The sequence below is a fragment of the Heliconius melpomene genome, chromosome 17 (assembly GCF_056956725.1).
Source record: "Heliconius melpomene rosina isolate 202511_hmr_F chromosome 17, ASM5695672v1, whole genome shotgun sequence".
NCBI lineage: Eukaryota > Metazoa > Arthropoda > Insecta > Lepidoptera > Nymphalidae > Heliconius > Heliconius melpomene.
The window spans coordinates 5,859,672-5,880,241 of NC_140405.1; the positions used below are offsets into that span (position 1 = coordinate 5,859,672).

Sequence of the window (20,570 nt, forward strand, 5' to 3'; positions counted from 1 at the left end):
CATTGATATCTGCTACTCAACACACAATGCCTCCAGAATTCGGCGGAAAGAGAATCACGTAAGTATTTTAAGGGGAATGGGCTTTATATTCATTAATACAAGATGTTACACAAATTAAAATTAAAAAGAAACTATTTTCGCACATACCGTCTTTTATTTATTTACAATTCCTTATTAAATTAAGGTAATTTACATGGATAAATTTATTTGTTCAGGTTCCCTTATCGAAAGTCCACTTACTTTCAGAACACGTAACCTCATAAACATAAAAGAACGCTTCGCTAAAATTGTCAGGTCCTAATCTCGGCCTATTATTACCGAACCCAACTGTAAATTTTACTCAATATACCTACATATAAAACAAGTGGAATTAATAAAAACATTCTGAATCATTATGGCGCATTTGGAACGTAATTAAAAAAGGCCGGGAAGTGTTTGTCTTTGGCTTCGTAAGTTTTTTTTTGGAAAACAATTTAAATTGTAATTGGATTGTGTGTTTTTTCAATGTATCTTGGTGTTTAAGTGTATTTTTGATATTTTGTACCTAATGTAAATAAATTTTTTTTAGTTTTTTAGTATCACGCTGTATTCCGCACACTGCATGGTAGGCAGAGGGAACCTTGTGTTAATGTACTTCGTTCCCTACTTTCCGCCAATCTCTGGAGGTATTGCGTGTTGAGTGGCAGAACTCAACGCCGCGCTTTGCCTCGATACATTTCTCCGAGTGAGAATCGAACCCACTACCCATCGCGTTTTAGTCACATGTTTATGTCCTAGCGCCACAAAATAAAATATTTTAGTTGAATCGTAATAATTGTCAATTCATCACGCAATGTACACACGAGTACGCACAAATATATTTCCTTCTTTTATACGAATATAACATATAAAGAACGAAGCCTTGCGAATTCAAACATTTTTTTTCATTTCATCTAAGCCTATTTCGCCATTTTTTTACCGGTTTACACAATAAGGCAAACAAAAGTTTATTCTATACAAACGTTTGTATAACTTCTCTGCTTATGCCTGTTACTTGTCTGTTTGCATCTGCTCCGTGGAAGTAAATGTACAAACTTTTGTTTTTATTAAGCTTTTTAATTCCCGCCAGACAATATCAGCTTCCGAGCAGTACGAGAACAATGATTACTGTATTAGCAGTATTAAAGCCGTTACTTACATTTGTTCTGGATTGTAAAGATGAGCATTCGTAGAAAAAACGTGTCATCTCCATAACTCCGTTGCCTGAGACCGCAGCGATATTAAAACTATAAAGTGTGGCCGACCGATTCAGCTGTTCTAACGATTCACGAGCTACCAGGAATATTCTAGTGTTTTTGCTTGTTACCTTTAATTCGCTCCAACCTACAAGAATTTATTGGTTTACACATTTTTAATCCATCCATTTTTTTTATATGACTTAATATTTATAATTTTTCCGAACGGGATTTGAACTCCTAAACGCCGCGTGCGGTTACACCCCTTTGAACGTTGCTGTAACTATGTTTGAAGATGACGCAGTAAAATTTCATTTCCATGTCAAATTCTTCATAAGAACATATCATGAACCACAAAATAAAAAGATACGTCTTTTGGTTCTCATATAATTTTATTATACACCATTGTTTTTTTCTCATTTTCGATCATCGATAGGCAATAATGTCTTGATATCTAACGAAGATGAGACTCCAAACGTATTCAAGTGGCAGATAGAATAGTATGTGTGTGTTTATGACTTACCTCGGGGACCTGCACGTGGAACTTCCCAAAGTACCAGCAGCCGGGAAGGGGTGAACATAAAATGACTAAGTTATCGCTCTCAGAAGACATATACACTCGTAAACTCCGAAACGGGCGCCTTATAGAAAAATAATCAAGAAAGAATTGACGGCAACACACGGTTTTCTCGCTAACGAGATGTTATAACTTACCTGTATTTTCGTTAGAAAGAAAATAAAAGTAAATTGAGTGTAAAACTCTATGATAATTACTTAATTACTTGCTACTTAAGTCGTACGATATTTTAATAAATTTATTTAATTATGTATTTAATAATTTTAATCTATAAATAACATTATTTGACAAAAATTATATTTTCTTTGAATTCAGAAATATTATTGATTCCTTTTTATTAGCATTTAAAATATAAGTCACTTGAGACAATATGTACATAAGTCCAAGTAAGACTTAAGTACCTAAGTTGGCCTACAATTCTGTGAAGTCAAAGTTATTTAATTATATTCAAAACAACGTTACATGCTTTATTTTTTGCAAGTCTAATAATTCGCTTCGCTCTGGTGTCGAGGCAAAGAGCGACGTTGCGACGGGCTCAACACGCAATGCCTCCAGAATTCGGCGGAAAGCGGTGAACGGAGTGTCTTAACACTAGGTTCCCTCTGCCTACCCTGAGATATATGAGATAGAGTGTGAAGCTAAAAGAAATATATTTTTATTTTTGCTTAAAATATTTCACATGGAAATGCAACACATGCTCTTATTTATGGAAATTATTATAAAATCCATCACTCACTGAGAAACAATAAAAGTTAGTTAAATTGTGTAAAAGTCAGTAAAAAAAAAACAAAATCACTAAAGTGTAACAAATTTGAAAACTTAGAAATATCATTCGTGTAAATAATCCACATCAAACAGAAAATAAACTTAACATTTATGTTTTAGAAGAAAGATATTTTTTAAGGCACATATAAAGTTCACCTATAATAAAACAATTTGTGTCTAACTTAGCCTTTTTGTACTGTAAACATGAAATAAGATAAATGTGCCAAAATTTATTTTATTTTACTTCAAATAAATAAAGACGGTCAAACAAAAATTACTACGAGAAAAAAAGAGAATTTAAACTTAACTTACACATTTTTTTATATAAAAATCACCCTCTCAATAGGTCAGGCAATAAATCATTTTAAAAATAAAAATTTTAACTTGGCTCACGCGATGCTACCTGATTTAGCACACTGAGAAAGTTGGAAATACCACTTTCAGTTTAAAGGTGAAACAAACGATTGTTCTTGTTTTTCTTCGTGTCAAATGGCTATGACGCCGCATGTCGTTGACCGCAAAAAGGGGGGCTTTAGCAAAGCGGGGCGAGCTCCACGAAATGGTGATACACTATAGCTTCAGGTCTTTGTCTGAAGTCTAGACATTAGAAATCTCGACATCCATAAAAAAGTAAGCATTGCTTTTAGTAATAAAATAGATTAATGATTCTTTTAATCAATTTTTTTTTTTATTTTATGAGGCCTTGGCCTGGTGGTGCAGGGACATAAGCGTGCGACTTTAAACGCGACTGGTTGTAAGTTCGATCACCACTCGAGGAAATGTAATATTTATTATTTTTTTTTTTCACTCTGATGTCAAAGCAAAGCGCGGCGTTGAGTTTTGCCACTCAACACGTAATACTTCCAGAATTCGGTCGGAAAATGGTGAACAGAGTGCCTTAACCTACCTACCTTGTTGACGTGAAACTTAAAAATTTTTAATTTTATCAGGCCAGTGATAGCATAGGGGCATAAACGTACTACTGTAAATGTCACAGGTTACGGGTTCGACTCCTACTCGAGGCAATGAAATATTACATATTTTTATTTCCTTGCATTAGTAACGAGGCAAAGTCCGGCAGCGAGTTCCGACACTTAACACGCAATGCCACCGGAATTCGGTGGAAAATGGAGAATAGAAGTGTCTTATGAGAATGGAATGTCTTAAAATAGGAACCTATTCCACCTGCCTACCCAACTATGTCGGATACGACGTAAAACTAAAAACGCCTTTAAATTTCTAATTTTATTGACTGACGCAATTGTGGCGCAGTCTAATAAAGACTTATTGTATACGGTTTCATTCGAGGGATGTTACAATCTAAAAAGTAGAAGAAATTGGAGAATATTTTAACACTAGGTTCTCTGACCCTACCCCTCTCGCGAATAATACGTAGTTATAGCTAAAGTATAGACTTATAATCATCGTACCATCACAGGATCCTTGAGGAAAATTAAGAGAATTTAATGGTACATTTCTTTGCTTGCCTTTTCATGATTGGACATCTATTGTACAGATCGCCGCGTACCGCGGAGATCGTTATTTTATTTTATTGGATTTAAATTATTTTCCTTTGCCCGTTTCGACAATGTGTCATCAACACGCAAGTTTTTAAGCTCCCCGAGGCTTCCGTACTAATTTTAGGGTTGTAGGTCACCGGAAAATGTATTTTTTTATGAAATGAATTACAATATGTAATACTTCCAGAATTAAATACGTATTAATTTTGACTTTTCGAATTTATCTCTTTATTTGTAGTGTAAGTTCTCATATCGCCAAACTTCATAATTATACGTTCACGAAACCCCATAGATTTTGATTACGAATTTCATACAAAATGCAGAAAAATTGATGCATAAATGCTCATAATTTTTATTGTGTTGACTTAGAAGCTTATTTCTGTGGTCTATAGGAACGTAAACCTGATATTTGACAATTTCAGCTTGATACTTCCACACAGTTTTAATGTTTTATTTTTTATTTTATTTTATTTATTAAGATCCACCAGTGGTAATAACATTAAATTAATCATACAGTAAATTTCTTATATTTAAATTATTACAGCTAAATGCATTACCTTTTAAGGTGAATACCACATGCATTAATGTAACTATATAGCCATGTACCTAATTATTCTACACATATATTAATATAAAGTCTTGACAGACGTACAGACGGACAACAAAGTTATCTTATAAAAGTTCTGTTTTTTTTGAGGTACGGAACCCTAAAAATTAACAAGCATAATGCTCTGTCACAAGCTCAGAGTCTTAAACAGATTTTCGACTTCTTGAAGATGCTTTTATTAAACCCCTTACGTTGTGTTGTATTACCTGCGCTCAGAAACTTTGCAGTGAACTAAGTCTTCCGAAACTATGCTCCGTTTAACTTCAATACAAATTCTGAGATTGATATTAAATTTCCACTAACATCATTTAAAATAGCTTTTATCCAATTATTAATTATCATGATCTGAGTCCAGTCGTGGCATAGTGTCACTATAAAGGCGTCTGGGTGTAGGTTCGATCCCCTTTCGAGGAAATTAAATATTTTATATTATCATTTGTTTGCTCTGGTGTCAAAGCAAAGCTGAAAATAGGGAACGGAGTGTCTCAACACTGAGTATATAAGTATATAATGATCATATACAAGAAATTCCAAAACACAGCCACTTTCCACTTATAGTGTGTATAAAAAGAAGAATTTGATGGAACTCTAAAATTTATATTTGGTAGGTATCTATCTAATAGAACCTTCCTTATATTATGGTGAGACCGCAACACTACATATTTTTAAAGTACTAATTATTTTTAACATCTATTACCTCGCATATTCTTTTATTTAAAAATAACAACGTCCCCGTTTAAAGAAAAACATATATATTTTGAAAACAGTAAAATTACTTTCACCAATATAAAAAATACATGATTAGAAAGCTTTTCCTTATAATCTGGATTACGGGCGCTGATATTTTATTAAATTAGTGAATTCTGAATGTTTACAAACGCTACGTAACCTTCTGAAATCCTTCCATTAGACGTTGTTTACTCAGTCGGTACGCAAATCTTGAGAGGTCGACTCACGAAAATGTCCCATGAATATGCGATGACACAAAACGTACACTGTTTTTCCATTTATAAAACTCTAATGAAACCGCACGCACTTACCTTATTTCTATTTATAATCAAACGTTTAAAGCTATTTGGAAAATACTAGCCTAAAAGCTTGTTAGAAAATATAATGTATACATTATTGTTATTAATTGACATTTTTTTAAACAAGAATATGTTGTTGAAAATTATTTAATAATATTTAGTTTTAACTTAAATTTTATTGATATCAAAATGAAATTAATAAGTATTTAAAGAAAACGTATATTCAAATTTTACCCAAAATTGTCAATCAGTATCTATAACATAATCTTAAAAAAATACTGGCCATGTACGAGTCGAACTTGCTCATGAAGGGTTTCTTATCTTAATTTCATGATTGTAGGTCAAAGGAAACGAGTACAATAGTTGACAAAAAGAAGTGTGCGGTTGTAATACACTCATTTTCAATAAACTACAAATGTAAATGTCTAATAGTACCTTGATTTACCTATAGTTTCCATTTTTACGATTTTTTTCCCTTTTTTTATAGTGTAAGTTCTCATTTTTTGTCCATATTTATAGTTTTGACTGCGTTGACTTAAGTTTTATTGTTGATATGGTTCTTAGGTTATTGCGTGCCAATTGAACACGTATCACTTCGCCAATGTCACGGAGAAGACATGAAGGAGGTTGTAGGAAGTTTTATTATTTTTATCTTGTGAAAAATACGAAAATAAATATCGTATTTCCATTTTTTCTTTTGAGGTACGGAATCCTAAAAGTAACTAGCAATAGGTGAAATTATTTTTTAACGACAAAGTCTATCACAAAATATAAGTATTTGGAAAGCTTCATGAAACAATATTACCGATCGATCCATTAAAGTAATTTAATAAACCAAGTACAAACCACAACATGGTAGCAATTCACTGTAACATAAAATCGCCCAGAGGTATAGACGAAACGCTACGACTGAATAACATGCTATCGATTGGAAGCACTGTTGAATTCAGGAAAAAAGATACTTAATATAAAAGATAATTCTCCATACATAGGTTGAAAAATGTTATATAATTTTATAGCTTTCATTTATTTTTGGGGTTTCAAATTTGTAAAAATTACAAATATTTTATCTATCTACTTTAATTCAAAGTCATATAACATCAGGACTTAATTAATAAATCGAAAACTTATATATAGAACATTATTCTAAATAATTAATTAGGGCATGAAGAAATATTTGAGTTTAATAGTTTTAATGTTCAAGCTAATACACAAATAACGGCCATGAAAGAATGACGTCAGTCAGCATTCCGAATGTTATATTTTTGTATGACTAAAATAAATGAAATGAAATCAAAATAAGAATTATTGAAAATATTAGATAAAGTTTTTTCAACATATGACAATTATAAAACATATAATTGTACAATTATATGTATGTATTTGTATATATAACAATTGTATAATTTTAAACGTATAATTTTAAAAAATGCATAAGATTTTTTTGTGAAAAAAATGACAATAATAATAAACATTGATAAAAGATAAATTGTTTTATGGTATTGATTACGTTAAAGATATTCTACTAAAATAGTAGTTACTGACCCATGTCACAATTTCAAAGTTAACTTGCTCCATTTATCTAGAAAATATTTTCTGTGGTTATTAGACCTTTACAAAATGACAAAGATTTACTTTTCTCGTTAGAACTATTCTTGGGTAGATAATTTACCGCTTAGACTCGATAGCTGAGTGCACAGACGTCATTACAAAAGAAACTAAATGATTCTAATGCTGCAGCCAGATTTATGAACTCACGACGTAACTCTTTAAAAGATATTTACTTTAAATTGGACTTTTTTAAAGTATATACTTTTCATTCGAAAATGAATTAAGTAGTTAAATTTTAAAGTAATTAATTTTATATCATTAAAATTCATAGGCATTAGGTATTGTTATTATTAATGGTGAAAGCTACAAATTATTTTAAATTTATAGATTATATAATTTGATTTTGTTTATTTTTTTAGCTATACACACAATGTTATCAGATATCATTTATTGCATTAGTAAATAAATAAAAATAAAACTTAAACTTAAATAATAAAAACAGAAACATTTAACTTAAACACCGCTTATACAAGATTTAATTTCTATTATGAAAATCCGGCGTAGCTTATGAAATATCGGGATAAATCCTCATTATCAATGCATCACTTCATTTAGAGGAAGAAGAACGCTTGTTTTTAAATAAACAATGCTTTAGTGGAGTCGAGCCGCCAAATTAGGTTGGGAATGAAATTCTTAGAGAAATAAAATTTTAAATTATAATAGAATTATAATGTTGAACCTACTTTTTCAGCTGTAATTTCAGGATCATAAAACTTCCCTTAAAATATGTTTCTTTTTGTTTGCTTTATTTCTGTATGCGTTACATAAAAAATAACTGTATAATAACTTATTGTAATTTTTCAATTAAATTCTAAATGTAGAAGATATTTTCATTTTAAAATAATATTTTTTATAACGGGTATAGCTAAATAGGTTTCACAAAACATTCAGCTAATGCAAAAAAAGTTCAATTAATTTACGTAAGTAAATAAATATCAAACAAGTTTCCTTTTGACTTCCAAATGCGACTTATGAAAAGGCGAGGCGTTGATGTCATAACTAGAAAATTCGTATGAGGGATTTTATTAAATGGAATTCAGAGTATTTTAAGTGATTAAAAATCACCTGTTAAATATACTAAAATTAAATTAAAATGAGAATGTTTATTCAATATTAGGACTTATATTCCAGGAAGAAAGGTGACAAATGGTGCAACAGTGGTAGGGTAATTTGTATTTGCCAATTTTTCTGCTGGCAGGATACGCCGGACGGCATTGCACTGATGACTGAGCTAACGAACCGTCCAATACTCGTTCAATCTAACCGACATATTAATCCTGATTTTATTTTTTAGGGTTCCGTTCCTTAAAAAGAAAATACAAAACCCTTATAAACTTCAAAATGTTGTGTGAGGCGAAGCTGCGGGCATGCCGCTAGTATAAAATATGTTCGTAAATTTTGAACAAAAGTTTGTCAAAGGTTTATAAGTTATACTTCCCGTTGACATACAATCCTGAAATGGTACGGAATCCTCGATAGACGAGTCCAACTCGCACTTTACACTATTAACATATAGGCATTATTTTGCATGGCGAGAAGGTATTCTAATGTGAAATGAACGTATACTAACTATTCAAAATGTGTTCTGGCCGTAAGTTTTGAATACAAAGTATTTTTAAGAGATCCTATATGCGGCCCATTGTAGATGGCTGAATGCCAAATGAATTTTGTGATGTAGCCTCATGAAAAGGTAGATAGCGAGGTAAGGCTGAGCAACGCTACATCTAAGTACACAGGTATTTAACATTCCTTCCCATTTACGTCGAGTTTGGTAGGATAAGACTTAAACTTAAGTACATAAAGCCAAAAAGGTTAAATTCATTTCTAAAATATTCCAACGTAGTATTGTTCAAGCTTAAGATAACGCTCAAAGTTTTTTATTTGACAATTTGGCTCTGTTTGTAAAAGAACTAGCTTGCCAAGAACAAAGCTGCACAGTCTACACTGAAAATGAGTAGAAAGGAGATAGATATTTACGAATGTAATCATTTTAAGTTCGAGCTTTTATGCATTAAAACTATTGACTTTTGCCGTAACTTTCCCGCTGTGACACAGATTACAAGTGGCTGTATTGCGACGTTTATAGGTTCGATTCTCACTCTCTCTTACATAGAGATATAATTTATTTTATTTTTCTTGGTCGAGTAAGACAAATAGTGACTTTTTCCATCCTTTATTTCTCAAAGAGAAGAACAGAAAATAATATTTAAAACTATTTTAGGACAAATTGTTGTAAAAATAGTTGTAGTAAAGTCAAGCATTCGATTATATTATATGAATTATGCACGTTATAAAATTTCAATTTAAATCAATTAAATAAATTTCAATCATTAAATTTAGCATCCGGATCGTTGCGTCGGCAAAACAAAGAAGTTGATAGATAAATAAAAATTTTATACAACGCAGCATTTTTATGGAAAACGGTTTTATGTAAGGTAACTACGAGTACTTTTCAATTTTAAGATCTTTTTCAATATATTTTTCACTAAAAGAATATCGTATATACCATCTACCTCAATCTTGAACAATGTCCCTTTCTATGTAAATAGGGGTAAATACCTGGGAGTTATACTGGACAGGTCTTTAACATTTAAAGCTCACTGCCTGTATACCAAACAAAAAGTATGTGCAAGAAATAATCTGCTCCGTCGGCTAACGAGAACACATTGGGGGGCATCTCCGCACGTACTTCGTACAACAGGCCTCGCTCTATCTTTCTCTGCGGGTGAATATGCGTGTCCAGTTTGGCACCGTTCCGCTCATGCAAAGGAGGTGGACATAGCATTAAATGAGACTTGTCGAATAATTACTGGTTGCCTTAAGCCCACACCATTAAACAAGGTCTACCCTCTGGCCGGAATAGCGCCTCCTAAGGTTCGACGTGAGGTGGCATGTTCTGTCGAAAAAATGCGTCAGGAAAAAGACCCTCGGCACCCACTCTTTGGCTACACCGCACCTCGTGCCCGCTTGAAAAGTCGCCACAGTTTTATTCAAGCTACCAAAGCTCTAGATTGCATTCCGAGTCGCGCTAGGATACGGTTATGGCAGACAATCTACTCGCCACCTTCAGGCTTTGTTCCCCCCAAAGAGTGCCTACCCGCAGGTTACAACTTGCAGTGGCCAACATGGAAGTCACTTAATCGTTTACGGAGCCAGGTTGGCCGATGCAAAGAGCTTCTCGTGAGATGGGGGTACGAACTGAGGGATGGGTCACCCTGTGACTGTGGCGCCGATCCACAAACGATGGCACACTTACTCTCCTGCCCGAAATGTCCATTCACCTGCTCACATGACGATCTGATGGAAGCAACAGATGCCGCAGTCGACGTGGCTAAATACTGGCAAAATGTGATATGAATTCTCCATTCATTGACACGAAGAAGAAGAAGAAGGGGTAAATAATTTACCATAGGCTCCTACTGCTGTAGAATCTGTCCAGTGTTCAAAATATGGGAACCCGTCGATTTCGAGCCTCGATTGGGATATCGTTTTATCGTTTTCCATGCGTCGAAGGGAATTTCGAGTTTCGTCAAGGAAGGAAGTAGCTTCTCCATCTCCCCCACATAGAGGCATGACTACAAAACAGTGTGCCTTAGGAATCTCTTACGAAAAGACAAATGCATGTCTAATTGAATATTACCTACTACTACCATGGATACTAATTCATTACCCAAGTAAAACACAAACAGCATTCCCAGAACAATTCTTTAACCAGTAAATATTCTAGGCGGCGATAAAGTATCACTAACAAACTTGTTATTACTGCAATAAACTTTGTTCTTCGCATTCACTTAGTGCATAACTGGAAGTAAGGCAAACTTGGTATACTATAATCTGGTAGCGACTCAACAAGAGGCGTTGGAGACCAGCGTTTCCATTATTTATCCACAGCGGTTTGCGACCATTCTGGACAAATGAATTAGACAATAAAGCGGCAAGCACCCGTCAACTTTTTTTTTAATGAAATTTTTTGATAATAAATTGGAATAAGGGCACTGAGAACTTCTCGTGCTTAATTTTTCATCAGTTCAAATATTTCTGTAAGCACGACTGTTGTAGATACTATTAATATTTTAGCGAGCGATTCAATTAGTGAGTCCTAGTCTTTTATATCATCACTGTTATCAATCAGTGATAACACATACCTCATTTTGTACTCTGTATGTACAGAATTTATTCTACATACAAAGTTATTCTGCAGCTCGCTCAATTCTCAACCGAAGTTCTAAATATATCGTATTTTTTAATATATTATAATAAATATTTTTCCGCATTTAGTCTTTCAAATATTTACAATAACGGTTAATTAGACGTTCAACTGCATCACGAGAGAAATAACCACACAAAAAAATAACATTGATTTCTGCAATTGTTTATTTAACTATGCTACAATCAACTTTACATGTCAAAAAATAAAACAATTTAGCAGCTACAACTATAAATTTTACATATAAAGTTAGTTCCGCTCAAAATTACGATACCACTCATCCACACACATGCTAAAACTCGTACGGTGTCAAAGTTTGCATCATAACGATTTGCTTTCGCTTCGCTAGCAGGGATGTGCCGGAAATATTGAAGAATATAGAGAAAAGTGGAAAAATGCACATGAAATATATGAGTCGACTTATTGAAATTTTAAATATATATTATACTAGCAGCCCGCCCGCGGCTTCGCCTGCGTGAACTACGTTATTATTAATTTCTGTCTCCATGAGTACCTACGTCCTATAAGTGACGTTCATGCAAAATTTGACACTCCTAGCATTTGTAGTAACGAAGTTTCATACAAACTTTCAACTCCAAAAACAACCCGTGAGAAGTCGAATATTGCAAATTCCCGTCTTAGCGAGCATCTACGTCCTATAAGTAACTCCTATGCAAAATTTGAGATTCCTAGCACATGTAGTTTCTGAGATTTCATGATGAGTGAGTGACCTTTCGATTTTATATATATAAGATAAAAAAAATGATGTTTTTGAGGTTATATAAACTAACTCAGTAGTTTACAAATCACAGAACTAGTCGTAGCTCTGTAAAATATATTCTCAAAACATGAAATATAAAAGCTTACGGTATGAAGAAACAGTCGTACTGCTTACGCGACGTTAAAATGATTTACAGGGTAATATCGACGCGAATTCGGATCGCGTTCTGTCGTCGGTTTGTGTGTGAGCTCTGACCTACTACAATATTGAATGAACGATTAAGGTCAGTTTTAATATATTATATCTTGATATTATGTGATGAAAATGTGAAACTCAAACCTAAATTTTTGTACAGTACTTTTCATAAACCAAACAGAAAGATAAAACATTAAGAATTTAATATGTGATGCTGCTATCGGTACAAGAGATGTAAGCTGGTTATCGAAAACCGTTACACCTACAATACATATGAAAACTCACACAAATGTAAAGCTCGACTTAAACCTCGCGGATTGTATTTTATCTCAAATAGTTTAGGTGGCTGATCTAAAACGATAAAATAATATTTTTAACTTGTAACAAAATAAAGCATTTTAAACCTCTATACTTTAGGCTACGCCATAGAATCTTTATTACAAAAAAAATAATATACTTTACAATTTAAATAACAGTTAAATATATAAAGACTGAAAGTAATTCAAATAAACTGGCGATATTACATTCTGATTGTCTGAAGGATTCTACTGTCAGTGCTGTAACATTTAGTGACAGAACGCGCATAGTTCTATCGAGAACATTTTGACTGATAAGGGTAAGCTTCAGATAGGTTTACTCAAAATAAAATACTGACGCCGCCCTGCGTGAAACAGATCCCTTTCACGATGGTATAAGACATGTTTTAGAGGAGGAATTTCGAAGTGAAAAGATTTCACAGAGGTCCACGGAGTCACGTGCAAACCTTCCACACGCGTGATTTCGATACATATCCACCAGAATCACATATAACATTTTTAACATCTGTTTCTATTTCCTACTGCGAATTTGAAGAGGAATGCGGAAGTTTGAAGGTATGCTTCAATCTCCAAAACTCTTTGTTAATAGGGTATATTAGAATACGATAATATTTAATAAGATGGAATAGTTGTTTAAATATACGAAATGTGTAAAAAAATATATATTATATTTTTTATACATTTCATATAGTACAATAGTTTAGTATACTAGAGGCCATAGTGTCGCAGAGATACAAAAGTGCGACTGTAAATGCAATGGTTGAGGGTTCGATTTCATCCCCTATGCGGAGAAATGAAATATTTTCATTTCTTGCTCTTGTGACGAGGCGAGGCGCGCTTTGTGTTTCGCTACTCACCACGTGATTTTTTAGAATATAATTCCGAATTAAAATATAATCATACCTATTTCTAATTATTAAAAGATTCTAAAGTAAAAATCAGTGCTAACAGAACCTAGTTTTTCTACAAAAGCTAAGTGCTTAAGAAACGATTTATCACTATGTAAGCTTACGAGGAAAGCGTGAAAAATTGTCCGTGTTCATATAAGAAAATAAAATAAAATCTGCTGTATTTACACCTCTAATAGGACGACATTTTCATCCTACTGATATTCTAAACCCATCAAGTTTTTAATATTCAAGAAGAAATTTAAAAATTTATCAGGAGACTCTATTTTTTATAATTTCATCTTACCGTGCATCACAGCTGCTAATTTCAAGAACTTGTTATGCCGGAATGTGCAAGTTAAACATTAGCTCACCAGTCGAGGCAGACCCGCGTAGTAAAATCTGATTCAATAAACCAAAAGTTTGGACATTTTTACTGTCCGTTTGAATTTTGCTGGAGAATGTCCAAGGATTTCTCAGCAATATCGATAACTCTAAGGAGATTTAGGAAGACAAACAGAATTATATAAGAAGCATAGATATTTATTCAGAAAAGGATGAGTTTTTCATTTCTATTTAAAAACGGTACTTTTATAAAGATCGTTTTACTTCAAAATCATATTAACATTATAAATGAATGTTATTGTTATATAATATGATAAGCATACAAGTATTAATAATTAAAGGCCTAGCGGTACAGTGTCTAACTGTAAGCCTGACGATAAGGGGTTTGATTCTTTCGGGAAATAAATTTTCATAATTTTCTATATGTGGAATACAATATGAAGCTAATAAAAACAATGATATTTATAAAAATACAAAATTTAAAAATACATACAATTTGTAAGAAAACAAACTATCTACACAAACTTGCATGTTTTTCCCTATTTTATAAAAATATTATTTCTAAACGATTGCATCGACTTTGCATTTACAAATAAAAATAAAGTAAGTAAAATAACGTTGTCTGGAGCGTTGGCATAAAGCTGTAAATATTATGACAAAGACACTACACTTGACAAGTTATGAGGGCGTGAGTTTGTCGCGTGAACACAGTTAGTGTTCAATGGCCCAAGTAAAAGTCGTCCATGTAAAGTTATCCGTTCCAGTCTACACGTTTATAGAACTCTAAGCGAGAAGCATTTGAAAAGGATTCGCAAGTATAATAGAAGTTATGTTCGTAATGCATGTAGGTACTACTAATATGTCTGTCTGTATGTATTTAAAACTTTTTTTTTATACAACTTCATCAAAAAGTGCAATACACAAATATGTTTAGAAATAAGCTGCGAATAAGCTTATCGCCAATCGTGAGCATAGGCTTGGGGCACAAAAAGTAACTGTAAACTCAAGAGGTTGTGGATTGGATTCCTAATCGAAGAAATGAAATATTACTTTTTTTTTCTTGCTCTAGTGTCGAGGCATTTAACACGCAATGCCTCCAGCGGAAAATGGGGAACGGAGTGTTTTAACACTAAGTTCCCTTCGCTTCCCCTGCTACAGCAGGATACAGCGTAAAAAAAGGACTTATCTATATTTTTATATATATGAAAACTAGGCCAAAATAATAATTATTATGCGTCTTTTAGATACAGTTCTTTGAAACAAAACTAAAGCAATTATAATAATTGCAAATATTATACTTAAAAACTTATTTATGCTGCTGTTCTTTGAAAAGTTTAAATAGACAGGCTATTTTCTTATTCTAGATTCGCATTTTATTTTTAATGATTCTACGAGAAAATAAAGTTTTTCCATTTCCCGCGTAAAGCCATTTCCGCGCGCGATCACGATTATAATACACATTTACTACGCTAGTTACCAATATTGTATAATGTTAGGTTATTAATTTATCGTATAAATGTGTTAAATAGTGTATGTTAGAAAAACGTTATACAATTTATTTATTCGTTTTCTTATTATTCTTAAAAACTATAACCAACCAAACTTATTATTATACTTATTTTACTTACTAATATTGTTAAAAAACATAATTTATTATTGGTAGTTCCAATATAATATGTAAATATATAACCAGTTAAGTCCGAGTCGGACTCGCCCACCGAGGCTTTTACTAAAGACTGTACTATTTCAGGATTGTAGGTCAACGGAAAGTACCTATAATTTTTATTGGTTGACAAACTTAAGTTTGCAGGCATACTCAATCATCTATATATATAAAAGGATTGGTCCTCACTGACTGAGGTAAGACGCACGCACAGCACGTGAAATTTGGACAGATGTTTACTTTCATATTCTGGACATCCATTAAGAAGGGATTTTGAAAAAATTTAACCTTAAAGGGGTGAAATAGGGTTTCAAAGTTTGTATGGAAAAAAAATTAAATCGGCACCGATTTTTATAAAATTTGAAATTCAGACTCTTAAACGTATTTAATTGAACACGTATTTCATCGTTTTCTAGAATTCTCCCCCTAAGGGTGCAAATAAGGGGTTGAAAGTTTGTATGGAAAAATCTTCAAATCGCCACCGATTTTTATAAAATTTGAAATTTCGACTCTTAAAAATATTTCATTGAACACATGTTTCATGGTTTATTAGAATTCACCCCTAAATAAGCTAGCGAAGCTGCGCGCGTCCGCTAGTTTTGTATAAAATGGACTACATATATATGTTTGTAATTATTTTTTTCTATTAAATACCAATAAACTTTTTGGATTCTTTTTCCTTTGCAGGCCCACTGGAAATACCCTATAGGGTTTGATTACACGCCGAATTTTGTACAAAAGACAGCAAAATTGATACATAGAAGCTCGTATCTATATAGTAAGTATAGAAGCTTGATTTTCTATTTCAAGGACCATAGATCTGAAATTGAGATATCGAACCCCTAAAATAATAAATAATATAATATAAAACTGTTATATATAAATCGGGCGCACCGGACTAATAATTACATAATTTGACTATACAAATAGTATTGAATAGAATTGTAGAGATAATAACAAAAATCCTGTTAATGTTTGTTACTTTATAAATAAAAGTCGATATTCAGAGAATATAACCTTATTATATTATTACGGATAAACAAAAATTTCCCGTGGGATAGCACATGGAAGTTCATTAAATTCCCGCACGTGAAAATTACTGAATGCTTAATATATAACTTGATTAAATTGACCTATATGTTTCTTTCTTATCATTTACAATACAAATACTTGTAACTGATATTTTTATCATTATTATAAAATAAATATTTGTATAGAAAATTATTATTAGATAGAATACTTTTTATGCCAACAAAAATTTACTTGTTAAAAATTAAATCTTCATCTCTTAAGTAACGCCATCAGTTGTTCAGCCTTCAAGTCTTACACTTAAAATAAGTTATTGATGAATGACCAGTAATACTCCAAAATTTATACCGTTTTTTCCATTCGAGGTACGGAATCCTAAAAAGTGGTTAAAACTTGGCAGCTTGGCAGCTTTCAATTTTTTATTGTTTCATAAGTATGAAAAGAGCAGGTCATCTGACAGCCTTTACAAGTAACAACAATTGTTAAGATCACTTCGAAGTAAGTATGTTGTCGTTACAAAGGGGCCGCCTGTGCGTGCGCCTCGGCGTGCTCTCCAACCATATCCACGTTCATTAAAAGCTTATCAAGAGACTTGAAATTCTAGTATCAATTAAGTTCAAAACCGCACAAGACTACAGTAGTAGATACCAAATAAAAGTAGAAGATAAGTAACTATTTAATAGTATTTTAATAATAATAATAGTATTTCAAATACCCAACTAATAAAACTGCAAGTCACATTACAAATCATGAATGAACGTAAACCAGCCCGCAATCGGACATGGTACCTTTGTCTATGTCGTACCGTGCCGTCATCGCACTAGCGCAGGAAGACTTAAATTAAATTTTAAAAAGAGGTTCACCTCTTTATATCGCTATTAAATATCCTAGCCTCTTTTAGACGAAACATTTTTTTTATTATTTGCTCATGGTCACATAATGCGACGTAAACAAAAGAAATGTTCTTTTAAAAAACATTATTTCTCACATATTTACCTGTTAAATCAATTGGTAAATGCTATCTTCTTAAAACGTTTATAGAAGACAGCATTCAGCAAATATTTCTGTAGTCGTATATCTGAAATGCTGTTTCACATTCCCAGAAGACGTTGACCCTCAATCCTTTCTCGGTACGTGTCGGTTATTTACATTACAACCAATAAAAGGGTCTAAGATACATTTTCTTTACAAAGGAACGTTATGATAACCTAATAACCTGAAAACGCATTGAGTAAGCTCCTTTCATGACAAGACGTAATAGAAATTTTAACGTAGAAAGAAAATGAAAAGTTAATCTTAATACCTTTTCCGCATGCACAGTGAATATTTCATTGAAAAGACTTTATAAATAGTGACGCGTATAAATAATGTGCTCACGCTTATGCAAAAATAGGTTTATTTATAAGATTTCTAATTAAATATTTGTATTTAGAAATAATAAGATTAAAATAATATTTTTTATTTCAAATGTAAATAATGTTTAAGAATATTACTTAATTATATAAATATTTGTAAATGTGTGTAAACACGCAGGGAGTCTATGCTCTCTTGAGGTACAGAAAAAATCAAGCTTCTAGGACAACGCAATCAAAAAATACGAGCAGTTTTGCATTGTTTTTGTAAGAAATTCGCCGCGTAATCAAAAGCTATAGGATATACATATCTCGTGCATCTACGGTTATGAAATTTGGCACGACGCGATGTGAGAACTTACAATACAAATAAAGGAAAAAATCCGAAAAGTGAAAATTTGTAGGTATTTCATAGAAAATGTTCATTACAAACGTATATTTGTAGTTCATTTCATATAAAATGAGTGCAAATGCCCGCAAATTTAAGTTTGTGAACTCATAAAAATTGGCAAACTTTTGACAACGTTGTTAACATTCTTGTAGGTACTTCCCTTTGACCTACAATCCTGACATTGGTACGGAAGCTGCGGTGAGCGAGCCCGACTCGTACTTAACCGTTTTTTTATTATACGCATATCCACGGACTCTTACCATCAAATGAGGCGTAATGTTCCGCCACCCAACATACAAAGCCCTTAGAAGGGGCGAACGTGGAGAAGTTCGAAAAGAACGGTCTAAACACGATGACAGGAGGTGAACTCGGGGCCCCTTGTCGTAAGCGATTTGCACGTACATATTTTATAAAAGTAACCTTTTTATATAAAATAATCTTTCTCATATGAATTTAAACACGTTTCCTTATAACGTGTCCTCAATCAGGGCGCACGTGACAAATGAAAGCTCGTCAACTTTGATTTCAACCCGTATTACATTAGAGGTCGTCATGGCGCAGTGACGTGTGATTGTAAACGCGACGGTTGTGAATTCGATTCCCATTATGGGAAAGTAATTATTATTTTTTTATAATTTCATTATCTTTTTTGGAGTTTTAAATTTTAAATAAGTATGACTGTCCACTTGTAAATATTTATATATATTATTTTTATTATAAGTAGATACTGTCACCTTTTTGTATACATTAATATATTCCTACTTTTTTAAAGTGATAATATACACGCGTATATAAGAAAAGTAAATGCAGTAGTCATATATAACTAAAACATATTACTACAATACCACCACGAATTTACAATATTTTATTAATTTAATCAAAATCGATCCTTACATGCATTCTTACATGACGTAATTCTTCCTATTTAAGTGGTTTCCGAAAATATAAAAAAATAAAAAAGGCAAAAATCAGAATATTAATTAATGAAATAAACAAAACAAGTGATATAACTACATACTTTATATTAAGGACTTATTTTTAAGCTATTCGAGAAGGATGATTAATATTGAACAATGAAGCTCTCCATCAAATACGATAACGGTAGACTGCAGTGGAGGTAGATAAGGAATTAATTATTCCAAAGTAATTTATCCGTTTAACCTATATAGTTTTCTTTAATCTAGATAACAACGTTATCAGTGTTACCTACAAAATTACTTGAGATAATTAAAAAAAAGATATAAAATATACATTTTATTATATGTACACTTGTTAACATAATATAGTACATAAAAGCCAAATTGAAACTATCTGTTACAACTGTATCACAGTACAACTACAATGTAATTATAAAACTTGTTATAACATGAAAATATTTACATTAACAATGCATACCCTTCAGTTTTCCAGTGTTATCAGAGTTCGAAGCATTCCTTGTTGTGAAAATATTTAAACAATTTGTACGCGAGATGTCAGTTTACGGATCACTTAATTAGATTAACTGGTGGATATACGAAATTAAGGTGAAAACGAACACGTATATTCGCTAAAACGACGTAACGTCCGTTCACTACGGCGGAACGGCCAGCACTGACAGGCCTTTTGTACCTCCCGCAACCCCTGCAATGAACCCCGAAACCTCGTCCTTCGCCCGCTCCGATAAGGTGCAGCTTACTATTTCTCGGGAAAATGCTGACAGCCCTGCCAGTAATCACCAACTTATTAACATAAACTAAATGAAGATGCACTAGGTGAAGATTACTAAACAAATGTTTCTTTTTTCACAGACTGTAACAATATGTTACAAAATATATACACATGTGTAAATTATATGAATTTTTCCCTTTAATTCCTGTTTCGAAAACAGAAGCATGTACGCCGCCCATCAACTACAATTCCCGCCCAACGATTAAATGAAGAGTCGCTATTATTATCATTTATCGTTAATTTCTTATATTGTAAACTTATATCTTGGATATAAATAATTCATTTTAATCAACTTCAATAGTTTTAAAAAAATAAGAAAAAAGCAAAAACATACATAAATCAATATACTAACAACGTTAACCTAGATATTTAACATTGACATCGTAAATTAGTAAAAAGCAAGTGTCTCATAGAGTATGACATTTGCCGGACGC

General features: G+C 32.5%; 1 protein-coding gene across 2 annotated transcripts in view; it reads right to left on the minus strand.

The window, feature by feature from the left end:
* Nucleotides 1-19,999, minus strand: part of Ten-a (Teneurin-a transmembrane protein) — a 266,172-nt gene extending 246,173 nt beyond the window's left edge. For both annotated transcript variants that reach the window (XM_085201214.1, XM_085201213.1), the window contains exon 1: nt 19,825-19,999. The gene's annotated coding sequence lies outside the window, so the exon portion shown is untranslated. The remainder of the gene's footprint in view (nt 1-19,824) is intronic.
* Nucleotides 20,000-20,570: the final 571 nt, after the last annotated feature.